Source organism: Microcebus murinus, chromosome 2, assembly GCF_040939455.1.
Source record: "Microcebus murinus isolate Inina chromosome 2, M.murinus_Inina_mat1.0, whole genome shotgun sequence".
Classification (NCBI taxonomy): domain Eukaryota; kingdom Metazoa; phylum Chordata; class Mammalia; order Primates; family Cheirogaleidae; genus Microcebus; species Microcebus murinus.
Genome location: NC_134105.1, coordinates 13,736,406 through 13,760,443, shown reverse-complemented (window position 1 = coordinate 13,760,443; position 24,038 = coordinate 13,736,406). Strand labels below are relative to the sequence as shown.

The 24,038-nt window shown below is 40.5% G+C and overlaps 1 protein-coding gene and 1 non-coding gene across 24 annotated transcripts in view; one reads left to right on the top strand and one right to left on the bottom strand.

The window, feature by feature from the left end:
* Positions 1–24,038, top strand: part of EIF4G3 (eukaryotic translation initiation factor 4 gamma 3) — a 352,113-nt gene that overhangs the window by 21,509 nt on the left and 306,566 nt on the right. For 11 of the 23 annotated variants that reach the window (XM_075994781.1, XM_075994756.1, XM_075994777.1 and 8 more), the window contains exons 1-2: positions 1,206–1,341; positions 1,699–1,858. The exons of 9 other annotated variants lie outside the window; for them this stretch is intronic. The gene's annotated coding sequence lies outside the window, so the exon portion shown is untranslated. Of the gene's footprint in view, positions 1–1,205; positions 1,342–1,698; positions 1,859–24,038 lie in introns of those variants that run through there. 3 more of the 23 variants (XM_075994784.1, XM_020281057.2, XM_075994761.1) reach the window with 2 other exon arrangements.
* LOC142869874 (small Cajal body-specific RNA 14) lies at positions 15,598–15,725 on the bottom strand. Its single transcript, XR_012918423.1, has one exon.

Genomic DNA, 24,038 nt, shown 5'->3' with positions numbered 1-24,038 from the left:
CCTCAGCCTCCCAGAGTGCTAGGCAGAATTGGAGTTTTAACTTGGCTCTGCCAACTACACTGAACTTGTGATCTTGGGAAAGACTCCTGTCTGCTTTGAACCTCAATTTCCTCAGCTTCTCTGTTATGTGATGGTGTTGAGCCTCTCTGGCATCAGTTTATTCATTTGTAGAAGGGGGACTACCTATTTCACAGGACTGCATGAGATAGTGAATGTGAAGTGCTCAGCACTGTGCCTGGTAACCACTGCTACGGGGATGGCTCCACGATGGATTCCTTTCCACTCTACGCCACTGTGCTAATAGGGGTGGGAACGATCTTGGTACGTCCTGCTGGGAGGAAAAGAACCTTATCAACAAATGTCACCCCAGCATAGGACACTGGGGAGCTGACCACCCGCTGCGGGCCAAGGGCCGCTCCAGTCCTGGGTAGGCCTTGGGAGGACCCCATCCACAGCGCCCTCAGTTAAGGCCGCGGATGGGATAAGGAGGGTCACATCACGTCCCCAGCCAACCTGAGGGGCGGCTAGGTTCGTCCAGACGAAGGTGGAATTTAGATCCAGACTTGGCTCTGTCCTTTCCTGGCAGGATGACCTTGGGCCAGTCACTTTTTCTCTGTGTCCCCTGGAAATGGGGCTCCTCATTCCATTTCCCTCTCAGAGCGTCTGAGGACGACGTGTCGACATAATGGAAGCGAAATGCGCGGTGACCGACCAGCGAGCGGTCTCTGTCATGCTAATAAGGCCCCTCGGCGCGTTCCTATCCTCCGGCTTTCACTCTGGTTAAGCGGTTCCTGCCACTACCGAGGTTTCTCGCCTCGTCGCCGCTGCCTCTCCGCCCCTGGGGGCAGGGCTCGGAGGACCGCTGGTTCCGGAGCCGTTACCATTGTTCTTCGAGGCTGGGCCGCAGGGGAGGGCTCTCGTAGGCCAGACCTTGCCTCTGGTCTCTCCCTCCGCCCCGCACCCCCACCTCTGCGAGCCGGAGAAGCCCCTTTGCCGATCTTTCCCGAGAAAGCGAGTTACCCCCGCACGCTCCCGAACAGCGGCCGAAGACGCACCCGAGCATCTCCGAAGAATCCCGACCGCTCGCAGTCTCCGGAAAGAGCCGAAGGGGCTTCCCACCCTCGGCCTCCCGAGCCGTTCCGAAAAGGTCCGAAGTTTCCCGAGCGGCCGTCCTGCCGGACTGCTGGAGGCGGCCGCAGCGCCATGTTGGATGCTCTGCTCGTTGAGTGAAGAAAATCCGCCCGCATCGCCTGAGCCCCGCTACCGAGAAGGGCGCCGCTTCCCCCGGGGAGGGGGATAAAGACCCCCCGCCGCCGGCCCATGAGGATATTGCCGTGAAAGGTCCGGTCTCTCCGCCTCCTGCCCCCGCCGGGTCCGGCCCCCCCCCTGGGGTCGCGTTGTCACGGAGACCGGCAGCCGGTGGTGCTGGCCCGCGGGGCGGCTGCTGCTGCCGGCGGCGGCGGCGGCGGCGGCGGCGGCGGCGGCGGCGGCGGGCGTGTGTGACCGGCCCCGGCCCCCTCCTCCTCCTCCTCCCAGCCTCCCCCCGGCCCCCCGCTCCCGCCGCCTCCCCGGGTCTGCCCCCATCCCGCCCCCCCGCTGCCCCCGGCCCCTGCACCCCGACGCGCCCGGTCCCGCTCTGGGGGGGTTGGTGGCTTCGCTTTGCCATGAGTTTACCGCAGAAACCGGCTCTGAAATCAGGCTCAGCGGCTGCAGCAGGAACCGGACCCGGCACCGGAGCGGCGGCGGCGGCGGCAGCAGCGGTACCGCCTCCTCACCCGGCGGCGGCAGCGGCGGCGGCGGCGGCAGCGGCCCCTCCTCACCCGAACATCAGGGCCCTCCAGACCCAGGCGCCCCAACAGTATCCTTTTCACCTTCCTGCCGGCCCTTCGGCTCTCGTAGCCGCAGCCCGGGGGGACCACCTAGCCCAGGGGGACCCTCCAGGGACCCTCCTGCCGGTTGCCACCTCCCAGCTAGGAACGGGGTTACTGTTCAAGCCCCCGCACCAGGCTTGGCCAGAGCTTTTGGGGTGCCACGGAAGCAGCACTGCGGGGGACCCTGGGGCACTCTGCAGTACTGTGAACAGTAGCTCTGCTCAGCCAGGCTTCTGCAGCCCTTCCCTTTTAGAGCTGGGGGACCCTTATCGCCTTCTCCTCCCCTAAACTGCCCCCCCCCTTTATTAGGCAGAATTTGCTGGTGCCTGGAACCAACCCTGCAGGGTAGGATTTTCTCTGTTGTGAGGATTACACCCTCCTACTCCTTATTTCCCCTCGACTCCCCCCTGCAGCAGGGCTTGGTGGCTTCCCTAATTATTAATACACAATAAACTTTATTGGTAAATTTCCTGTTTGAAACTAACCAGCTCGTTTCCGAGGTAAGTTGGATTTTCAGTCTACGGTGAGAAAACACTCCCTCTGGCTAATGTTTTTTTGGCGATTAGGGAAACTGTGATGTGGTTTGTGGGTAGAACGCGATCTAAGGAGGAAATGTTATATCCCTGTCTTTGACCTTTTTAAAGGAAGAGGAAGTTAACTGACATTATCCCTCACTCCCAAGTCTCACTTCTTGGAAGGCTTGTGTTATGCTTAATATTTTTAAAAGCCTTTAATTTATTCTTTATAGGCCTGGTGTCTAGGAAGTACCAGGGCTCCTGGAGGAAAGTCTAGTATTGCATATTTCTAATTTCATGTTATTTGCTCGGTTGTAGAATTTTGGACAGCTTTGATTGAAAAGACTTGGTGACGAGATATTTTAGTCAAAGGTAGTCAGTAAAACGTTGAATTCATGAATTCCACGGAGATTTAGAAGGATATTACCTGCCTGAGAATAACATTACATCATGCACCCCCCCATCCGTTTTTATTTCTGTAAATCAATAATCATTGGATGTTAGATGTGTTGTGTTTTTGTATTTGTGTCACGGTGTGTTGGACTTTTAGAGATTGTAGGGTGTTTGAGCAAATTAGAAACTAACTGCTGTGTGGTCCCCAGGTTATTTCACAGTTCGTAGTTTGATTCTTGTCTGTATACATTACTTTGAGAAGGGAAAGGCATCTCCCTTCTAGAGTCATTTCAGGTCATTGTTTGGTTTCTGTCAAGTGTCATTTTCTCTGCTCTAAGTATTGTTAGTCCACACTTTTCATTCCAGGCAGTGTGGCGCAGAGTAAAGATAGATTCCATTCCAGTGTGATGTGTGTACTGATTTCATAATGTTTTTATCCTGCCTGATTCTGTTCAATTAAGAATTGTTCACTGATGAGAATGTTTGGTGATAACTTAGTGTTGGTCATGGAAAACCTGGTTAGTTTTGGTATGTGTCTGTAGTTAGTTGCTTTAGGGGAAAAGGTGGGCTGGTGTGCCTTCTTCAGGGCAGAGTGCAGTGCTGGATCTCTCAAACATGTCTTTGCTTATTACTTTGTGAGTTTAAATTCTTGTGTAATTTCAATTTTTTTTCGTTGATCACCCATACTTGGTTAGGACTTTAAGTTTCTGTATTGTGCCACCAAGTAAATTATTTATTACCTGCATCTTTTAGCTGTTTTGGCAATTAAACAGAAACGAAAGGAAGCTTTCGTGTTCTTGATGTACAAAGTAATAATGACTGCAGTGCTGAGTATGACAATGCTTAGTGAATTTGGTGGCTTATTTGGACACAAAGAGCAGTGACTTAAGTGTTAAGCCTTTTCTCAGGGTATTTCACAGAGGGAGGACTTATAAAAACTCTGAGTTGGTTGCAACATAAAAGTAGTAATGCTGCAACTTCATTTTCTTTTGAATAAAAGGAGCAATTGTTAAAAGGGATAAATTTAAGATGTGATTTCTGATGGAGATCATTTTTAAACCTATTGTAGTAATACAGGGTACTTAGTTTTTTGTGGCTTTAAGTTTCTTGCCTCATGCCATTGAAGCTAAAATTAATTTTCCTCTTGATGTATTTCACAGCTCTTGTTATCTTCTCTTTGCTGAAAGGTTACAGTTGCTAAAATATAAAAGCTTATTATATAAATAGTAAATGAAGTATAGGTTACCAATTTCATCAGAATACACCAATGGTGCAATGTTATCAACTGGTAATGGGGAATTGGTTAAAAATGGATTGAAATAGCAGTTTGCTTTTCTACCCTGAGGGAGTATGGGAATTTGCAGTTGATGCAAGTGGTCGTTGTTGGGTAAGTAGATAACATTGAAGCATGGAGAGGTAGGAGTGCAGTGCAGAGCTGGAGTTGCTCTTTCCGTAGATTGAATAGATCTCCAGTTCCTCAGAATATACATGTGGATACAGTTGTGTTTGCATTGAGTTATAAGTCTAGACAGCATTTTAAATTTGTAAATACTAGAAAGATTTGCGTGGCATGGTGTCCTTCAATTGTACTTACTGTTCAAGTGACAAATCAGAAATGAGGGGAAATATTAGCAATAATAGATTTGAATGTAAATTGGAACCTGCTTAAGCAGGTATCAGTATTGCATGGCAGGGCCCATAAAGCCATTTCAAGTAGAGGCTTTTGCTGTAAAGAAGAGGATGGGGCCTGCTGAAGGACAGGCTGGGATGGTGGAGGCTGGAAGAAGAAAAAACCTTGTTATGAAAAATGCTAAAGGAATGGAGAAATACGCTTAAGAGTTTTCATAACATAATCCAGCAACAAGCTTATAGCTTATGAAATTGGCACTTTAAAATATTTGCCTTGAGATATGCTCACCCCAAGTTCCCAGTACGAGGTTCAGAGGGGCTCTGTTAGGAATCACTTAGATTCTATTCTGAATTTTGACATTTTAATGAACGCTATATAGATCCTTTCCACATAAAACTGTGCATACACAGAACATCTTGTTTACGTTTCCAGGGGGTTCTTTGGCTTCCATTAAAAGCCTACCTTTTAGATTGAAATTGCTTGCCCTTTAGATAATTCAAGATAAGTGAGTTAGAATTCAGGTATCCAAATAGTTCTGACTTAAACAGAACAATTTTGCAGTCTGTTATGAATACACAATGTTCTCTTTATTTATATGGAAAGACTTTAGTGTGTAATTTCTCTAAGGGCTGCTGAGACTTCCGGGGAGTCTAGTTACTGTTTTGGGGCAGACAGTTTGGTTAAGAAGTCAGGCAGTGGGTTCTTTGCAGGAGCTAAATTTGGTAAGGACCTGTGTCATCCAGAAAATGACCTGTGTCTTCAGCTATTTTGTCATAGATATATGATACGTATGTTAAAAACCAATATTCTTGTTGCTTTTTTTGGTATTATAATTTTCCTTTGTGTGTATTGGTTTTGTAGGCTGAAGTCAATAATGTTTTCTGTCTTTTCTGCCTCTCTACCAAAGCTAAATCTGCCTAATATTAATAGTAGTATCTGTTGAATTCCTACTGTTCTGAGGGCCATACATGCATGATTTTATTTAATTCTTGCAAGTACTCTACTAAGGTAGGTATTGTCCCTATTTTACAGATGAAGAAACTGAAGTGCAGGGAAGTTAAGTGATGTTTCCAAGGTTATCCTTTTAGTAAATGGTGGTCTGTGATTCAGACTGATATGACTGACACCAAAGCCCATGAATGCCCTTTTTACTGTGCCAGGCTATTTTTCACCCAGCCTGCATGTGGGAACGGGAGGAAGAATACTATTCTATATTTGAGAGTCAGGGGAAGGTCTCAATATAGAAAAGAAGTTCTATTGAGTAATCTAGAACACAGTAATACCGTAGCTTGTTTTAATTAGTTCATAGCCACACAGTGCTGGACAAGTAGGTTATCCTTACCTTATTGCCACATTTGATTCAGTTCATGTTCCTGCTTGTTCAGAAGTTAGTAAGGCCTCCAGCAAAATACCATTATAATTAGCAGCTAGAATTCTGTAGTTCATGTAGTGGCCAGTAGTCTTTGTTCCTAAGTCCCACAATTAAGAAACTGTCAAATTTTTTTATTTTATTTTTTTTAGAGACAGGGTCTTACTCTCAGACTGGAGTGCAGTGGCACGATCATAGCTCACTGCAGCCTTGAACTCCTGGGCTGAAGTGATCCTCCTGCCTAAGCCTCCTAAGTAGTGAGGAATATACAGGTGTAAGCCCCACTGTGCCCAGCCTGAAAGTGTCAGATATTGAAGGCAGATCCTCCTATGGGAAGACAGGGAGAGACATACAAGATGGACATAAAGAAGGAAGAAAGTTACTCAGATGCCTGGTTACAGCTCAGCTGCTGCTACTCCCTATCCCAGATTTATGGATTTCAAAAGTAAGGTATTTTCTATATTTGATCTTAGCCAAAAGGCTAAGAAGTGATCAAAGTAAGGTATTTTCTCTCAAACCATGGGAGTTTGAATCGCCTGAGAGCTGATATGTTGCTTTTCCAAATTGGGGTTCCAATAAGATTTTTTAAAAAAGGTCTACAAAAAATGTTTGAAAACCACATTTTAAAATATAATGGAGGCCGGACACGATCATGCCTGTAATCCTAGCAATTTGTGAGCCTGAGGTGGTAGAATTGCTTGAAGCTAGGAGTTCAAGACCAGCCTGGGCAACTTAGACCTTGTGTCTACAAAAAATAAGAAAAATGAGCTGACATGGTGGTATGTACCTGCAGTCCCAGATACTTGGGAGGCTGAGGCAGGAGGATTGTAGGAGTTGGAGGCTGCGGTGAACTATGATGATGCCATTGCACTCTAGCCCAGGCAACAGAGTGTGACCCTGTCTTTAAACAAACAGGCAAACAAAAACCAACCATAATGGAGAAGATTGCCACATTTCAGCTATTCATATTGGGACTTCAGTGAAAGTGGCAAATTTATGAATTCATTTATTCAGCACCTACTGTGTACCAGACTCAGCACTAAGGTTGAGAAAAGCTAGGATAGAATCTCTGCCTTCGAAGAACATGGTCTAGACAGGTAAACAGACAGAATACCGTGAGGCAAATGCAATGGTAACTTTACTTTTTTTTTTTTTTTTTATTTCGGCATATTATGGGGGTACAGATTTTAAGGTTTCAATAAATGCCCATTTTCCTCCCTCCCCCCAAAAGTCTGAGTCTCCATCATGACCATCCCCCAGATGGTACACATCTCACTCATTATGTATGTATATAGGTAACTTTACTTTAAGAGTAGTCTGGGAAGGGAAGAATTCGGGCTTCCTAGAAGTTGACATCTGAGCTAAATTAGAAGGATGAGTAAGAATTAACATAGGTCTTCTTAGCTTTCTCCTCTGCTAGCTTACTTTTCTGACTTTTATTGCTGTTGTTGCTACATAGAATTTTTATTTTTTTGACCTAGTCCTGAATCCAATTGCTGCATACATTTTAATAAATGTATTTTGGTCATATTTCAGGGTTTTTGTTGGGGCAGAGAAGCTAGAGGAGGAGGTACCAGAGAAAGTGACAATCAAAACCCAGTTCCTGCCGGGCGCGGTGGCTCACGCCTATAATCCTAGCACTTTGGGAGGCCGAGGCGGGCGGATTGCTCAAGGTCAGGAGTTCGAAACCAGCCTGAGCGAGACCCCGTCTCTACCAAAAATAGAAATAAATTAATTGACCAACTAAAAATATATATACAAAAAATTAGCCGGGCATGATGGCGCATGCCTGTAGTCCCAGCTACTCGGGAGGCTGAGGCAGGAGGATCACTGAGCCCCGGAGATTGAGGTTGCTGTGAGCTAGGCTGACGCCACGGCACTCACTCTAGCCTGGGCAACAAAGTGAGACTCTGTCTCAAAAAAAAAAAAAAAAAACCCAGTTCCTACAGATTTATAGTATTTTCTATATCATAATCTGAAGAATTGGTATATGAGGAGGAGATACATACCTGGTCTAATCTGTGGTTGGTTTTTTCCTGGTATCCTTCCTACTTCATCTCATAATGCCCCTGCATTATGAGATATTAGACTTTGGCTTGCAAACAGTACCTGCTAGCCTTAAAATATAAGATTTACCTTGGTGTATTGAGAAGTGTACCTGATTTGGAATCAAATAATGTGGATTTGAGTTTTGCTTTTCCATTTTAATAGCTGTTTTACCTTAGACTAGTCATGTCATTGCTCTAGGTATCAGTTTTCCCTTCTCTAAAATGTAAGGACTACTAGACTCACTTATTCAGTGACTTTCTTGAATTATATAATGGCTTATGATTCTCAAGATTGTGCTTTGAGATTTGTTTTGTTCTTACAAGTAGAAGGGAAGGATTTATAGAAACCAATTGATGATTTCTTTGTCTGATGGTGACATGTTTCTGTGGTGGACTATTGATATTAGAAGATGCTAACATGGGGCAGAGGCAGGGTGATTTGCTTATATAACAAGCCTCTGGGTTTTGGCTTATTAATGTTAGATTTAGCCAGAGACTGAAATGCCTCTATAACTTCAGCAGTAAAGACTGCTATAGGCACTTGTTCCATGGTTTGCCATGGTGAGTTGCTGGCTTGCTCTGTCTTATGATAAAGGTAGTTCATTATGAGATACGAGGGAAAATAATTTCTGGAATAAATTCCTGGGATGAGACGTAATCTATTTTTACTTCAGGAATAATACTTTGAGCTAATATAATGGGAAACTAGCTATTTCCTGATTATTAGCCAGGCATATGACTTTAAGCAGTATATAAACTGCAGTTGAGATTTACATGGATGAAATATTCCAGAATCCTAAGCTACTTCTGAATTCTCAAATGGCTTCTAGTTCTTTGGCTTGCTGCCAACCAAAAGTTTTTCAATCTCCTGTAGCTCAGCTTAAATTTGAGATAGTTTAAATTGTTTTAAGTACATTTGAAATTTGTCGATTTTTATGACCTTTATTAACTAACTAGTTGTTGTGTACATTTTTGAGCCCAGTGTGTGCTGCCTGACCCTTTCAAGACATTGAATTTTGTCAGTGGAACATAAACTCCATGAAGGCAAAGGTTTTTGTCTGTTTGTTCAGTGTGGAATTGCCAGCACCTAGAATAGTGCTTGACAGATAGTAGGCAGTCTGTAAATATTTATTAAATGAAATGTTGGTTAAGTAAGTTGGAGTCTGGGAATCAATTTTAAGATTAGTTTTGGGGCTAAGACAGATGCCTTCATAATTTACTTTTAGCATTCACGGCTGCCCTAAAATTGTTTTGTACTGGTATGTAATTGAATTGAAAATAGTTTTATAATTTCCTTTGAGATGGAATAGCATTGACCCAGTTTACAAAGCTATCTAAAGTGACTAAGTTGTATTCGAAGTACATATAGATACTGAGGATTAAGGTTGGAATAAAGGCTGAAAGGAACATCTGTAGTCAAATATTACTGTTAAAAAACTTATCTTTGGAATTGACATCTTATTGATGGGCATTTAGACTATCTCCAACTTTTTGATATAACAGTGCTATAATATCCTTAACATCCATACATATATAGGTAACATTTCTATAAATATCATTAACCATACATGTATTATATATCTTTAACTATGTTTTATATACATAGGCCTATTGCATGTTATATATAATGGATAATATATGTCCTTAATGTGTGTGTATGTTTATACAAATCATGTTTTCCTGTAGGATCTAGTTCCAAAATGAAGCTGTTAAAAGAATAACGTATTTGAAATTTTGATGCCTATTACTAAATTGCCCTTCAAAAAGGATTTACCAGTTTCATTTACTAACACTGTATGACAATACTTATTTCTTCATATTTCCCAACACTGGTTATTATGTTTTTTTTTTTTGTTTTTTTTTTGAGACAGAGTCTCGCTTTCTTGCCTAGGCTAGAGTGAGTGCCGTGGTGTCAGCCTCGCTCACAGCAACCTCAAACTCCTGGGCTCAAGCGATCCTCCTGCCTCAGCCTCCCGAGTAGCTGGGACTACAGGCATGCGCCACCATGCCCGGCTGATTTTTATATTATATACATTAGTTGGCCAATTAATTTCTTTCTATTTTTATGGTAGAGACGGGGTCTCGCTCAGGCTGGTTTTGAACTCCTGACCTCGAGCAATCCACCCGCCTCGGCCTCCTAGAGTGCTAGGATTACAGGCGTGAGCCACGGTTATTATGTTTTTAATAAAATACCAGTATGATTGGGAAAAAAAAACTTGTCTTATGATTATAAGAGCAACACATAATCAGGAATTTGAAAAAATAATAGGAAAGAAGGAAGTAAAAATAATCCATAATCTTATTACATATATATAACCACTGTAAACATTTTGGTGTATTTCTTTCCTGATTTTTTTTTTTTTTTTTTTTTTGAGATGGAGTCTCACTCTGTCACTCTGGCTAGAGTGCAGTGGCATAATCATAGCTCACTGCAATCTCAAACTCCTGGGCTCAAGTGATCCTCCTGCTTCAGCCTCCTGAATACTGAATACTAGGACTACAGGTTTATGCGACTGCACCTGGCTAATTTTTTTTTTCCTCTATTTTTTATAGAGACAGGGTCTCACTCTTGCTGAGGCTGGGCTTGAACCCCTGACCTCAAGTGATCATCCCACCTTGGTCTCCCAGAGCACTAGGATTATAGGTGTGAGCCACCATGCCTGGCCTTTCCTAATCTTTTTTCTATGGGTTTTAATTTTAATGGACTTAAATTCTGTCCTTTTGTAACATGACTTAAGGTCGGATTATGTATACAGTTTCGTATTTTACTTTGTTACTTATTTATCCACCAGGAAAGTACTTTTTACACTTGATCTAGCCAAAAGGCTGAGAAGTGATGCAGAGTACTTTTTGAATAGTTTTATTCAATCTATATCAATTTGGAGTATAAATGAATTTTTTGCTTCTTTGGAAAGGCTTTCTTGAGGATATTTTTTCCCCTTTGGCTTATAGCTCAGAAGTTATGACTGCACTTTAGAGAGAGGAGAGCTCAAACCTTTATTAATAAGGCAAACATTTTTGAGTTGTTATGCATGTAATGTTTTACATTATTTACAAGATTAAAATTCACTGTAAAATCACAGCCCCCCCCCCAATTATTTACATTTCTTTATTATCCCCTTGCATTCACTTTCATTCATATATTCAAATACACTAAATAAAACTTAAAAAGCTGATTGCCAGTGTGGTATTTGTTAGTTAAGAATCCTATACATATGCTGTATCTCCTTGATTTTTCATTCATTTTTAGGAAGTGTTAGTATATAAGGAGTGATTAAAGGAAGGAGGAAAAGATCATAAGGGATTCATGTTAGGGTTAGGGAAATAGGATTGAAATATGAGACAAACAATTTTGGGATGACAAGGGGAGAAAACTAGGTGGAAATAGAAAGTGAGTATAGTGAGGTTTGAACCAGACTTATATTTTTACATAGAAAATGGAAAGGACTGAACTTTGAATATAGACTGGAGGAATGTAAGAAGAGGTATATGAGATGACTCCTGACCTTTTTTCTAGGTCCTAGAAAATAGTACATAAGAAACAGAACTTGGCTAGGCGAGGTGGCTCATGCCTGTAATCCTAGCACTCTGAGAGGCCGAGGCAGGAGGATTGCTTAAGCTCAGGAGTTCGAGACCCTGTCTCTACTAAAAGTAGAAAAACAATTAGCCAAGCAACTAAAAATAGAAAAAATTAGTTGGGTGAGATGGCACGTGCCTGCAGTCCCAGCTGCTTGGGAGTCTGAGACAGGAGGATCACTTGAGCCCAGGAGCTTGAGGTTGCTGTGACAGCTAGGCTGACACCAGGGCACTCTAGCCCAGGCAACAGAGCAAGTCTCAAAAAAAAAAAAAAAAAAAAAGACTATAGTTAGGGTATAGATGGGCAAAGGGGAGTGGACTGTGGTGAGTAGCTGACCCACATAAATAAAGATTTGGGCTTGAAACAAGCATGGTATATGCTGGGTTCTAAGGAACTGGATCTGTGTGCTTGGAGGGAGGATTCTTGTAGAATATTTAAGATAATGGACTCTGATTCTAGAGGGTTTTGAGTGAATGAAAGAAGAGGAAGTTAGACTTTACCCATGTGAAGCTATTACTTTTTTAAAAACAGGTTTATTGAGATATGATTCACGTACCATGTGAACCACTCATTTAGAATGTACAGTTCAGTGGTTTTGAGTATACTCAAAACCAGTTGAGGCCGGGCGCTGTGGCTCACGCCTGTAATCCTAGCTCTTGGGAGGCCGAGGCGGGCGGATTGCTCAAGGTCAGGAGTTCAAAACCAGCCTGAGCAAGAGCGAGACCCCGTCTCTACTATAAATAGAAAGAAATTAATTGGCCAACTGATATATATATATAAAAATTAGCCAGGCATGGTGGCGCATTCCTGTAGTCCCAGCTACCCGGGAGGCTGAGGCAGAAGGATCACTTGAGCCCAGGAGTTTGAGGTTGCTGTGAGCTAGGCTGACGCCACGGCACTCACTCTAGCCTGGGCAACAAAGCGAGACTCTGTCTCAAAAAAAAAAAAAAAAAAAAAAAAAAAAAAAAAAAACCAGTTGAAAATTGTACAGCTAACACCACAATTTTAGAACATTTTCATCACTCCCAAAAGAAACTCATTTGAGTCCCCATTCCTCTTCCAATTTTCCCTGCCTTAGGCATAGACTCATATACTTTCTGCCTCTGTATATTTGCCTATTCCATATATTTCATATAAATGGAGTAATAGAAAGTATGGTTTTTTTGTGATTGGTTTCTTTCACTTAGCATAATGTTCTCAAATTTCACCTATGTTATAGTATGTATCAGTACTTCATTTTTTTATTGTTGAATAATATTTCATGTACCACGTTTTCTGTATCCATTCATCATGGACATTTGGGTTGTTTCAACTTTTTGGCTATTGGATAATGAATAGTCAAAAAGTTGAACAAGATTCTTGGCTCTGAATAATGTTGCTGTGAATGTTCATGAACATTTTTGTGTGGATATATGTTTTAATTTCTCGAGTGTATATACCTAGGAGTACAGTTGCTGGGTTATATGAGGCAACTCTATATTTAACATTTTGAGGAACTGTCAAACTGTTTTCCAAAGTGGTTACACCATTTTATGTTCCTACCAAGAGTGTATGAGGGTTCCAGTTTCTCCACCTCCTTGCCAGCACTGGCCATTATCTGTCTTTGTGATTATAAGCTATACTAGTTGGTGTGAAGTGGTATCTCATTGTGTTTTTTTCTTTTTTTTTTTGAGACAAAGTCTCACTTTCTTGCCCAGGCTAGAGTGAGTGCCCTGGCATCAGCCTAGCTCACAGCAACCTCAATCTCCTGGGCTCAAGCAATCCTGCTGCCTCAGCCTCCTGAGTAGCTGGGACTACAGGCATGTGCCACCATGCCCGGCTAATTTTTTTGTATATATATTTTTACTTGGTCAATTAATTTCTTTCTATTTTTAGTAGAGACGGGGTCTCGCTCAGGCTGGTTTTGAACTTCTGACCTTGAGCAATCCGCTTGCCCTGGCTTCACAGTGTGCTAGGATTACAGGCATGAGCCACCTCCCCGGCCTCTCATTGTGGTTTTGATTTGCATTTCCCTGATGGCTAAGGATGTTAACCATCTTTTTGGGTGTGTATTGGCCATTTGTTATTTATGAAGAATTATCTATTCAAATCTTTTGTCCAATTTTTTAATTGGGTTATTTGTCTCTCTTCATTGTTAAGTAGAAAGAGTTCTTTATAAATTCTTTATCAGATACAGATTTGCAAATATTTTCTCCCATTCAGTGGGTTATCTTTTCAGTTTCTTGACAGTGTTCTTTGACATACAGACATTTTCCTTTTGATGAAGCCTAATTTATCTATTTTTCTTCTGTCACTTTGCTTTTGTAGTAAAGTCTCAGAAGGCTTTGCTTAACTCAAGGTCAGTAAGATTTATTTCTGTTTTCTTCTAAGAGTTTTATAATTTTAGCTCTTATATTTAGGTCTTTGATAACTTTTGAGTTTTGTGACATGAAGTAGGGGTCCAACTTTATTCTTTCACATGTGGCTATCTAGTTGTCGCAGTACTATTTGTTGAAAAGGCTATTTCTCGGCCTTTGAATTGTCTTGGCCGCTTGTCAGAATTCTTTTTTGTTTTTTATTTATTGGTAAACTGACATGATGAAAACAGTATCTTTAAAGATTTATTTGGTTGAGGAGTGCAAGTTGAAAAAAGGAGTAAGAAAGATTAGGAGAAGAAATGGCATCATAGAACTACATGTAAGGCTTTATAATAACATTAAGTCAGCTGTCCCCAACCTTTTTGGCACCAGGGACTGGTTTCACGGAAGACAATTTTTCCACGGATGGAGTTAGAGGTGGGTGGATGATTTCAGGATGATTCAGGTGCATTATATTTATTGTGAATTTCATTATTATTACATTGTAATATGTAATGAAATAGTTATACAACTCATCATAATGCAGAATTTAATGCTGCCTAACCTGACAAGATGCAGAGCTCAGGTGATAATGTAAGCAATGGGGAGTGGCTGTAACTGTAAATATGGATGAAGCTTTGCCTGCCTACCTGGTTGCTCATCTCCTGGTGTGCAGCCAGGTTCCTAACAGGCTATAGGGTTGGGGACTATAGCATTAAGTGATTGAGATTTAGTGAGATGTGCTATTTATAAAATATGGCCCATTGAATAAACAAACTTTGACCATTTCTCTCTTTTCTGTAATGCCCAGAAAACAACTATTCAAAATAGATTTTGCCTGCTTTTTTTTTGAGACAGTGTCTCACTTTGTTGCCCAGGCTAGAATGAGTGCTGTGGCAGCAGCCTAGCTCACAGCAACCTCAAACTCCTGGACTCAAGCGATCCTACTGCCTCAGCCTCCCAAGTAGCTGGGACTATAGGCATGTGCCACCATGCCCGGCTAATTTTTTTCTATATATATTTGTTGGCCAATTAATTTCTTTCTATTTATAGTAGAGACAGGGTCTCGCTCTTGCTCAGGCTTGTTTTGAACTCCTGACCTTGAACATTCCGCCCGCCTCAGCCTCCCAGAGTGCTAGGATTACAGGTGTGAGCCACTGCGCCTGGCCCCCCATTCTTTTTTATAGCTCCAGAGTATTTCATTGTGTGGCTGCACCATAGTTTATTCATCTACTTGTGTATTGATATTTAGGTTGTTTCTGATATTTTGCAATTACAGAGATGTTGCATTGAATAATCTTTTGCCCTGTATTTTGTATTATTGGAGATTTTTCTTCAGAATAGCATCTTAAATATATATAACTTTTTTTTTTTTTTTTTTTTTTTTTGAGACAGAGTCTCACTTTGTTGTCCAGGCTAGAGTGAGTGCCGTGGCGTCAGCCTAGCTCACAGCAACCTCAAACTCCTGGGCTCGAGTGATCCTTCTGCCTCAGCCTCCCGAGTAGCTGGGACTACAGGCATGTGCCACTATGCCCGGCTAATTTTTTCTATATATATATCAGTTGGCCAATTAATTTCTTTCTATTTATAGTAGAGACGGGGTCTCGCTCTTGCTCAGGCTGGTTTTGAACTCCTGACCTTGAGCAATCCGCCCGCCTCGGCCTCCCAAGAGCTAGGATTACAGGCGTGAGCCACAGCGCCCGGCCAAATATATATAACTTAATATTTTCTGATACATTATATAATTTTTCACATATTTAATAAGTGTACCATTTTTGTCTTGTTTTCACTTAACTTTGTTTTTATTTTTAATTATTTATTTATTTGTTTGCCTGTTTTTTTTTTTTTTTTTTTTTAACTTGTATGGAGCCATCGCACAGAAAATCTGATAACTATACAGACCCTGTCGGCAGGAACCATGTATTTTGATGTGTGTGACTGTCTATGGTTGCATGCCTGTTTGTTTTTTGATACAGAGTCTTTCTCTTTTGCCCAGGCTAGAGTGCCATGGTGTAAGCCTAGCTCACAGCAACCTCAAACTCCTGGGCTCAAGCAATCCTCCTGCCTCAGCCTCCCGAGTAGCTGGGAGTATAGGGCCTGGCTAATTTTTTCTATTTTTAGTAGAGATGTGGTCTCACTCTTGCTCAAGCTGGTCTTGAATTTGTAATCTCAAGCCATCCTCCCACCTTGGCCTCCCAGAGTGCTAGGATTATAGGTGTTAGCCACCGTGCCTGGCCAACTTTGTCTTTTAAACACCTTTCCATTAATTTAGTCTGTATAATTGTCATAAACAAGTGCTTAATAGTTTATCTTACTGCAGTTTGCTTAATAATTTCCCATTTACTGGATATTGGAATTGTTTTTATTACTTTGCTGTAAGCATCTTGTCATGATTTGGCCATTACATTTAATATTGAACTAATTGAGCTCTTATTTAAAATTCTGAAAGTGTGTGAAATAGCTTTCCTTGTTATTTTGAGTTTTTGGGTTGCACTTTCAAAAGTAAATTCAAAAGCATGGTTTGGCAGAAATAGGACACCAATTTATAACACTATCAACTTACTAAGTATCACTTTGGGAAAGAACTCTGTAGTGTGTTTTAAAGTGAATCATTCTGGTCCGTTTCCCTAACTAGGTGATTTTTATCCAGTAGAACTTCTGAAGCAGAAAGTTATACTTGGGTAATTAATTACCTAAGTTACTCTTACTATCCTGATTTAGGAACTTAAAAATGATACTGAAAAGGTAAAGTGTGCCAAGTTTCTCTGACTACTTAGTATGGGTTTATAAAGCAATTAGGGACTCAGTAAGGAGAGAGAAAGAAATACATTTAGAAGCAAAGATTTAAAAAAAAAATTAGTTGGGAGATGTGAAGGGACAAAGCAAAATATAAAACATTTTCACACTTAAAAGACTAGAAGGGGAGTTCTTCCCTTGTTCATCATAAGGGAAGAAACCTTCAAGGTTTTTTTCTTCATTTTGTTTAAGTAAATTTTTTTTTTTTTTTGAGACAAAATCTTGCTCTATTGCCCTGGGTAGAATGCATGGCATCGTCATAGGTCATATTTTTCATAGGTCACTGCAACCTCCAACACCTGGGCTCAAGTGATCCTGCCTTAGCCTCCCAAGTAGCTGGGACTACAGGTGTGTGCCAGGATGCCTAGCTTATTTTTCTCTTTTTAGTAGAGATGGGGTCTTGCTCTTGCTTAGGCAGGCCTCTAGCTCCTGACCTGTATCACTTCTCCCTCCTCGGCCTCCCAGAGTGCTGGGATTGCAAGCATGAGCCATTGCGCTCGGCTATTACTTTAGTTTTCACATTGAATTTTGGGTTGCCCTTTATTTTTTAGTATTAAAGAATTTCAGGAGTTTGAAGGTAGTTTAGGAACTATCTGGACTGCCTTTTATTGAATGCAGTCATTGTTTTTATCCTAATTCTTTTAAAGTACACTTCAGAGGTGGAATGCTATAGGGTGGAGTTGAACTCTTATTTAACTATATAGTTTCTTTTTAAAATAAAAAAATGTATTATTATGGAAACTTGGATAAGAAAAAAAAAGCTCACATTTCTGTCCCTGTAACATAGTAATACTACATTTATTTGCTTTATGCATATGCTACATGTAATCAATAACTGTGCATAAAGTTTTTGTTTTCTGCCTTTTTCTGTACTAGGGGTATGTTTTGTTGTTTCAGCATACATCTTGCTTTTTAAAATAGCCATAAACTATTTCATTAATTGGATACATATTAACTTACTTAACTCTTCTCTTAACAATTAGATAATTTCCATTTCCTTATTAACTTTTTTACTGGTTTATTCAGTTGAAAAATTCAAGTAAGTAACTAATATTAGCAGTTTTGGCCCATTATACACTTTAAAAATATTTCAGTTTACTTATGGTTCTGAGATAATGGAAGTACAGAGTCTGAAACTTGGGGTATGAATCTTGACTCAGGAAAGCTTATGTGATCATGGGAAAATCCCTTAACCTCCTTGAGATCTCTAAATTGGGATAAATAGTGTGTTTCACTTTTTCAAACAGTTGTAATAATCATTAAGTGGAATAATGAAAGAGAAAACTTTTCCAAACTTTAATGTATTATGTATAATGTTTCTAAGGTAGCATTACTTATCTTTGTCCAGGGAAATGTACTTGACTTATTTGTCATTGTAAATATAGTACAAAAAGCGTTTATGACTGTTTATCAAAATTCGTGTTTAAAACAATTTGAGGATTAAAAAATGTTTTTTTTGTTTGTTTGGTTGTGATTTTTCATTTTTATTATTTTTACCAGTTTCCAGTAGGATTTTAGGAAATCACAGGGTATCCTGTGTAATTTTATTTTTTTATTTTTTTTTATTTTTTATTTTTGTGAGACAGTCTCACTCTGTTGCCCGAGCTAGAGTGGTGTGGCATCAGCCTAGCTCACAGCAACTTCAATCTCTTGGGCTCAGGTGATCCTCCTGCCTCAGCCTCCTGAGTAGCTGGGATTACAGGCATGTGCCACCATGCCCAGCTAAATTTTTGTATATATTTTTCATTGGCCAATTAATATCTTTCTGTTTTCAGTAGAGATGGAATCTCTCTCTTGCTCAGGCTGAGGCTGGTTTCGAACTTTGGACCTTGAGTGATCCTTGGCCTCCCAGAGTGCTAGGATTACAGGCCTGTAATTATTTTTTTATTTTTGAGCTTGGCAGCATTTGCATTTCCTAGGAATCATGTTCTTAATTCACATTAATATTGGTTAGATTTAAAAAGGAATAGAGTAGATAAGGAAATGTGTAGAGTTTTTTCTTTTTGTTTTGTCTTTGTTTTTTACCTTTTTTTGTGCCTACAGACTGGAATTTGAAGGGCCTTTTATGTTTGGGTGGTTTTGGGACCAATGTCTTTATTTCTCATATCTAACAATTTGGATTAGTTAGAAAATGTAGCTATTTCTCATTCTTTGAGTTTGCTTATTAAGAGTAAATTCTGTAGATGGGATTAAAGGCACAAAATGTACTCTAGTTATCCTTGTGGAAACTGTGGGTGAACCACCTATATTGTCTGTGTTTTGTTTTGTTTTGTTTTTGAGAAATAGGGTCTCACTGTATTGCCCAGGCTGGACTTGGGCTCCTGGGCCCAAGTGATTCTCCTGCCTCAGTCTCCTGAGTAGCTGGGACTGCAGGCATGTGGCACTGTGCATGGCTTGTATTGTGTTTTTTTTGTTTTTTTTTTTTTTTTTTTTCTGAGACAGAGTCTCTGTTGCTCGGGCTAGAGTGCTGTGTCGTTAGCCTAGCTCACAGCAACCTATATCTCCTGGGCTCAGGTGATCCTCCTGCTTCAGCCTCCAGAGTAGCTGGGACTACAGGCAGTTGCCACCATGACCGGCTAATTTTTTTTCTATATGTTTTTAGTTGGCCAATTAATTTCTTTCTGTTTTTAGTAGAGATGGGGTTTCACTCTTGCTCAGGCTGGTTTTGAACTCCTGACCTTGAGCAATCCTCCTGTCTTGGCCTCTTAGAGTGCTAGGATTACAGGCGTGAGCCACTGCGACCGGCCTTGTATTGTGTTTTATTGATTGTAAATCTTGAGTACCAGATCAGGTGAATTGTTTTACTCGAAGGAGCGAAATTGAAATAAATAGTTGATCATCATAAGTTATAGTTCATAAGTACTTTAAAAATAACTCTTTTTCTTTAGTTAACTATATATTTATCAAACATAGAGTTTAGGTACAGAAAGGAAATTTTCACATGCTTTTCATGAAATTGAAGGCTTTAGTCTGTTCAGAAGGGCACCAGTGTGAAAATTTTTGTCAGTGATCAGGACAATTGTGAGAAGCCTCCATTTGGCCAGATAACCTTCAGAAACATAATGCTGGTTATTCTTCCTGATTTTTCTCAGAATATTTGGAGAGAAAAGTCATTATTCCTTTGTATTCCAGAATAATATTTATGAAGTTGCTTAGCTGCTATTCAACTGAATGTTCAATTGAATGGAAAAGGACAACTGGTAATGGTAAATTAGGATGCTTAAGGGAGAAGGAAAGATCTAGTAGAATCTTGAGGAGTAAGAGAAATAAAAAAAAAGGGAACTATTTCTCATTTTTTTTTTTTTTTTCCTTTAAGTTCACCATAACTATTTCTCATTGTTTTGATGCCACAGATTAAGCTAACCACAGTGCCTGATAGCTTGGTAGACACACAGTAATAATTTAATAATTAATGGAGCAAATGTTTATTAAATGACATTATATGTATGTGCTAGCTGTTGAAAGACATACAAAAGAAAGCTTAGATGTGGTCTCTCTCTCCAGTTAGACAGTTAAAGAATTTAAGGTTCTTTCTAAATGGAGGTAGGAGATCATAGCCGTGAAAGCGAGGACTAGAGGAATAGGAAGTAGGATTAGGGCAGACTTGAAGTTAAGTGGAAGGACATCTACAGTTGAGGGAAATACAGTATGAGCAAAATTGTGGTCAGCAGTTAGGAAATGGTGCATTGGGTGTTTAGAGTAGTCAGAAGGCCCACTTCGCTGAAATGGAAAGCAGTGAATGCAGTACATGTGACAATTTGGAGAACTTTTGGATATTTAGCTGTATAATCTGTGCTTTTATCCTGTAGCAAGTGGTGGTTTTTTTTTGGTTTTTTTTTGAGACAGAGTCTCACTTTGTTGCCCAGGCTAGAGTGTCAGCCTAGCTCACAGCTACCTCAAACTCCTGGGCTTCATGCTTTCCTGCAATCCTTCTGCCTCAGCCTCCCGAGTAGCTGGGATTACAGGCATGCGCCACCATGCCCAGCTAACTTTTTACGTATATTTTTAGGTGTCCAATGAACTTCTTTCTATTTTTGGAAGAGATAGGGTTTCTCTCTTGCTCAGGCTGGTCTCGAACTCCAGAGCTCAAAACAATCCACCCCCTCAGCGTCCTGGAGTGCTAGAATTACAGGCGTGAGCCACCGTGCCCGGCCACAAGTGGTGGTTTTTGAAGACCTAAGACCTACTGACATGTTTAGTCATTAGAGGAAGATGAAGATGTGCTGGATGGATTCATTTATTTATTTATTTTTTGAGACAGAGTCTCGCTTTGTTGCCTAGGCTAGAGTGAGTGCCGTGGTGTCAGCCTAGCTCACAGCAACCTCAAACTCCTGGGCTCAAGCAATCCTCCTGCCTCAGCCTCCCGAGTAGCTGGGACTACAGGCATGCACCACTATGCCCGGCTAATTTTTTCTATGTATGTTAGTTGGCCAATTAATTTCTTTCTATTTATAGTAGAGACAGGGGTCTCGCTCTTGTTCAGGCTAGTTTCGAACTCCTGATCTTGAGCAATCCGCCCGCCTCGGCCTCCCAGAGAGCTAGGATTACAGGCGTGAGCCATCGCGCCTGGCCGCTGCATGGATTTAGACAGACAGAAAGCATGGAGCTTATACGCTAGGCCATTGAAGGTTTTCCAAGGTTTTGCTGATGCACATCCAGTCTAAAGGGAAATAAAAGGAAAGGATGATACTATCATGAAAGCTATAATAAAGGAAGTAAGATAGGGATCTGAATATCTTTGATGAAAGAAAAGAGTTAAAACTGACTCCACAGTTTTAAGACTGGAAAATGATGCCGTCACTGATGGAGTAAGAAAGAGGTATATATTAATTTTATATACATTCTTTTGAGATACTGGGCAGACAAATTCAGTTTAGGATATGTTGGATTTGAAACAAATGGGACATCTCATTCATTTGACAAACAAGTGGAGATAACTGAAGATGTTTGGAGATAGGGAGATGGAAGTCAGATGAGCAGAAATGGTTGGAAAAGCAAATCTGTGATCATATGAGCATAACAGAGAGAGTAAAGAGGAAAGCAACCATTCTTAGTAATCTGTGCAGTGTCTGGTTGTTTGAGGAGGGTGAGGAAGCTATAGAAAAGAGGAAGAAGCTGCTGAGAGGAAATTGGAGGACTAAGAAATCTTTAAGCTTTCCAGAATAGGTTCCCACTGAGCTTTGTTTATATAGTTGGAGAAAGTAACATTTAATACTTGACAGAGAGTTTTGACTTAAAAACTCTGGGTTCTGCCTAAGTAATTGTTGTTACATTTAAGGAAGACTGGGACTATAAAGGAATTCTTTCTTGTGTTTCTTTACAACTCTAAAATTAGTCCTTAAAAGGCTTTGGTTTGAATAATTATGTTTAAGTCTATACTTTTGCTTATTTTCTGTAATTACATATTTTATAATTAAAAAAGCTTTACAAATATTTAAATCACTGTCTTCCTTGGTTACTCATAGGTTGCTCTTGGGGTTCTAGGCAGTAGTTAGTATGAAATCATTAATTCAAATTCACATTTTTCTTTTTCTTTTTTTTTTTTTGAGTCAGGGTCTCACTCTCTTTCCTGGGATAAAGTGCAGTGGCATGATCATAACTCACTGTAACCTCACACTCCTAGGCTTTAGTGATTTTCTTGCCTCAGCCTCCCAAGTAGCTGGAACTACAGGTGCACACCACTGCTCCCACCTAATTTTTCTATTTTTTTGTAGAGATGGGGTTTTGCTCTTGTTGAGGCTGGTCTCGAACTCCTGACCTCAAGGAATCCTCATGTCTCAGCCTCCCGAAGTGTTAAGATTACAGGTATAAGCCACAGCGCAAGACTTGAACTTACATTTTTCAATAAAAGATCTTTACAGGCTAATTAGGAATTAAGCATAGTGTGATAAACTCAGTTTTTCCATCCTTAATTGATAAATTGTACTTGGAAGAACAGGAACTGTTTTAGTTAGCTGGTCTTTGCCGCATTGTGGATTGACATAAAATTTCTTAGACTTTTTGTAATAGTGAAAATAGCATGTGTATGTTGTATTTTTGGGCCTAAGGAGTCTGGCTTACAAATTGGGAACTGCTTTGTTAGTCCAGTATTTGTTCCAACTGGGAGCTGGTAATTTGGAAAACTGTTGCATATGGAATGTAGAAGAAAGCAGAGTTGGGATACTTTCTCTGTAGGTTCTAAAGGGGAATCTACATTCTTGTTTGTGTATTCTGGCTTAATCGTTCAGGATGTTTATTGAGCATTGACAATGGTATTGGGTGAAGCATTGAGGATTTAGGAATAAGATAGTCTTTGTCCTCAAGAAACGTATAGTCCTGTTTAGGAATTAAGCACATGGCCTGTGGGAGCTCTGAGAAGGATCGCTTTTAACTTGAAGGGGTGTGTGGGCAAGGATTGGAAGGAGTGAGTGACTTCAAAGGCTTCTTGGAGAAGGGTGCACACCTATAAACTGAATCTGGAGGGATGAAGGAGACACATGAAGGATAGCAGTGGGATAGCAGAGTATTCCAGCTAGGAATCGGCACATAGCCTCAGGACAGTGAAAAATGACTTGTTCATTATTATTATTATTATTATTTTTTGACTTGTTCATTATTGATAGAGTAAGGTTTTGAAGGGTAGTGGGCAGATTATCAGAGGGCACAGGAAGGGCCTTATAAGTCATACTGAGGAGCTTGGAGGTCACCCGGATGACAGTGGGGAGCCATCAAAGCTGTGGGCTGGGGAATGATATGGCCAGTTTGTGTTTTAGAAGGACCCTACGGAAGCTCATTAGGTGGGAGAGTTGTGTTATAGGATTATATATTTGTAGTGAGTAATTGAAATCCAAGATGTGTGAATTCGATTTTTTTTTTTTAGACAGAGTCTCACTCTGTTGCCTTGCTTAGAGTACAGTGGCATTATCATAGCTCACTGCAACCTCAACTCCTGGGCTTAAGTGATCCATTTGCCTCCACTTCCAGTGTAGCTGGGATTACAGGTGTGCACTAGCACACCTGGCTCGTTTTTTATATATTTAGTAGAGATGGGGTCTTGCTCTTGTTCAGCCTGGTCTACTTGAGACTTTTAAATAGGTTGTATATGATTTTCATACGGATAACTTTTCAGTTTACCTTTTTATCTGCAGTTTTCCAAATTTATGAAGTATGTTTAGATAATTTTGTTCCTAGCTACAAGAAAACTTGTACCTAGGTAAATTTCCATGGTTGTTATCCAACCTGCATTTAATGTTCACTTGTATGGTTTTGGTTTAAGTTTCAGCCTTTGTTTTCAGTTAGTATGTTGTTAGTAGTAGGTTCATAGTAGATATTTTATTAGTGAGTAAAATTGAGGCATATTGTCTTGATACTCAAATAATGGGACACTTAATAGTGAAAATATCTGCTTTTCAAAAGTTAGAGCATCTTTTTCATAGTACTAAGGGAGAATGTTTAATATATAGAGGTATGGGTATATAGATATATCTGTATTTCTTCAATTAGGAATTTGAAATATTAGGTTAA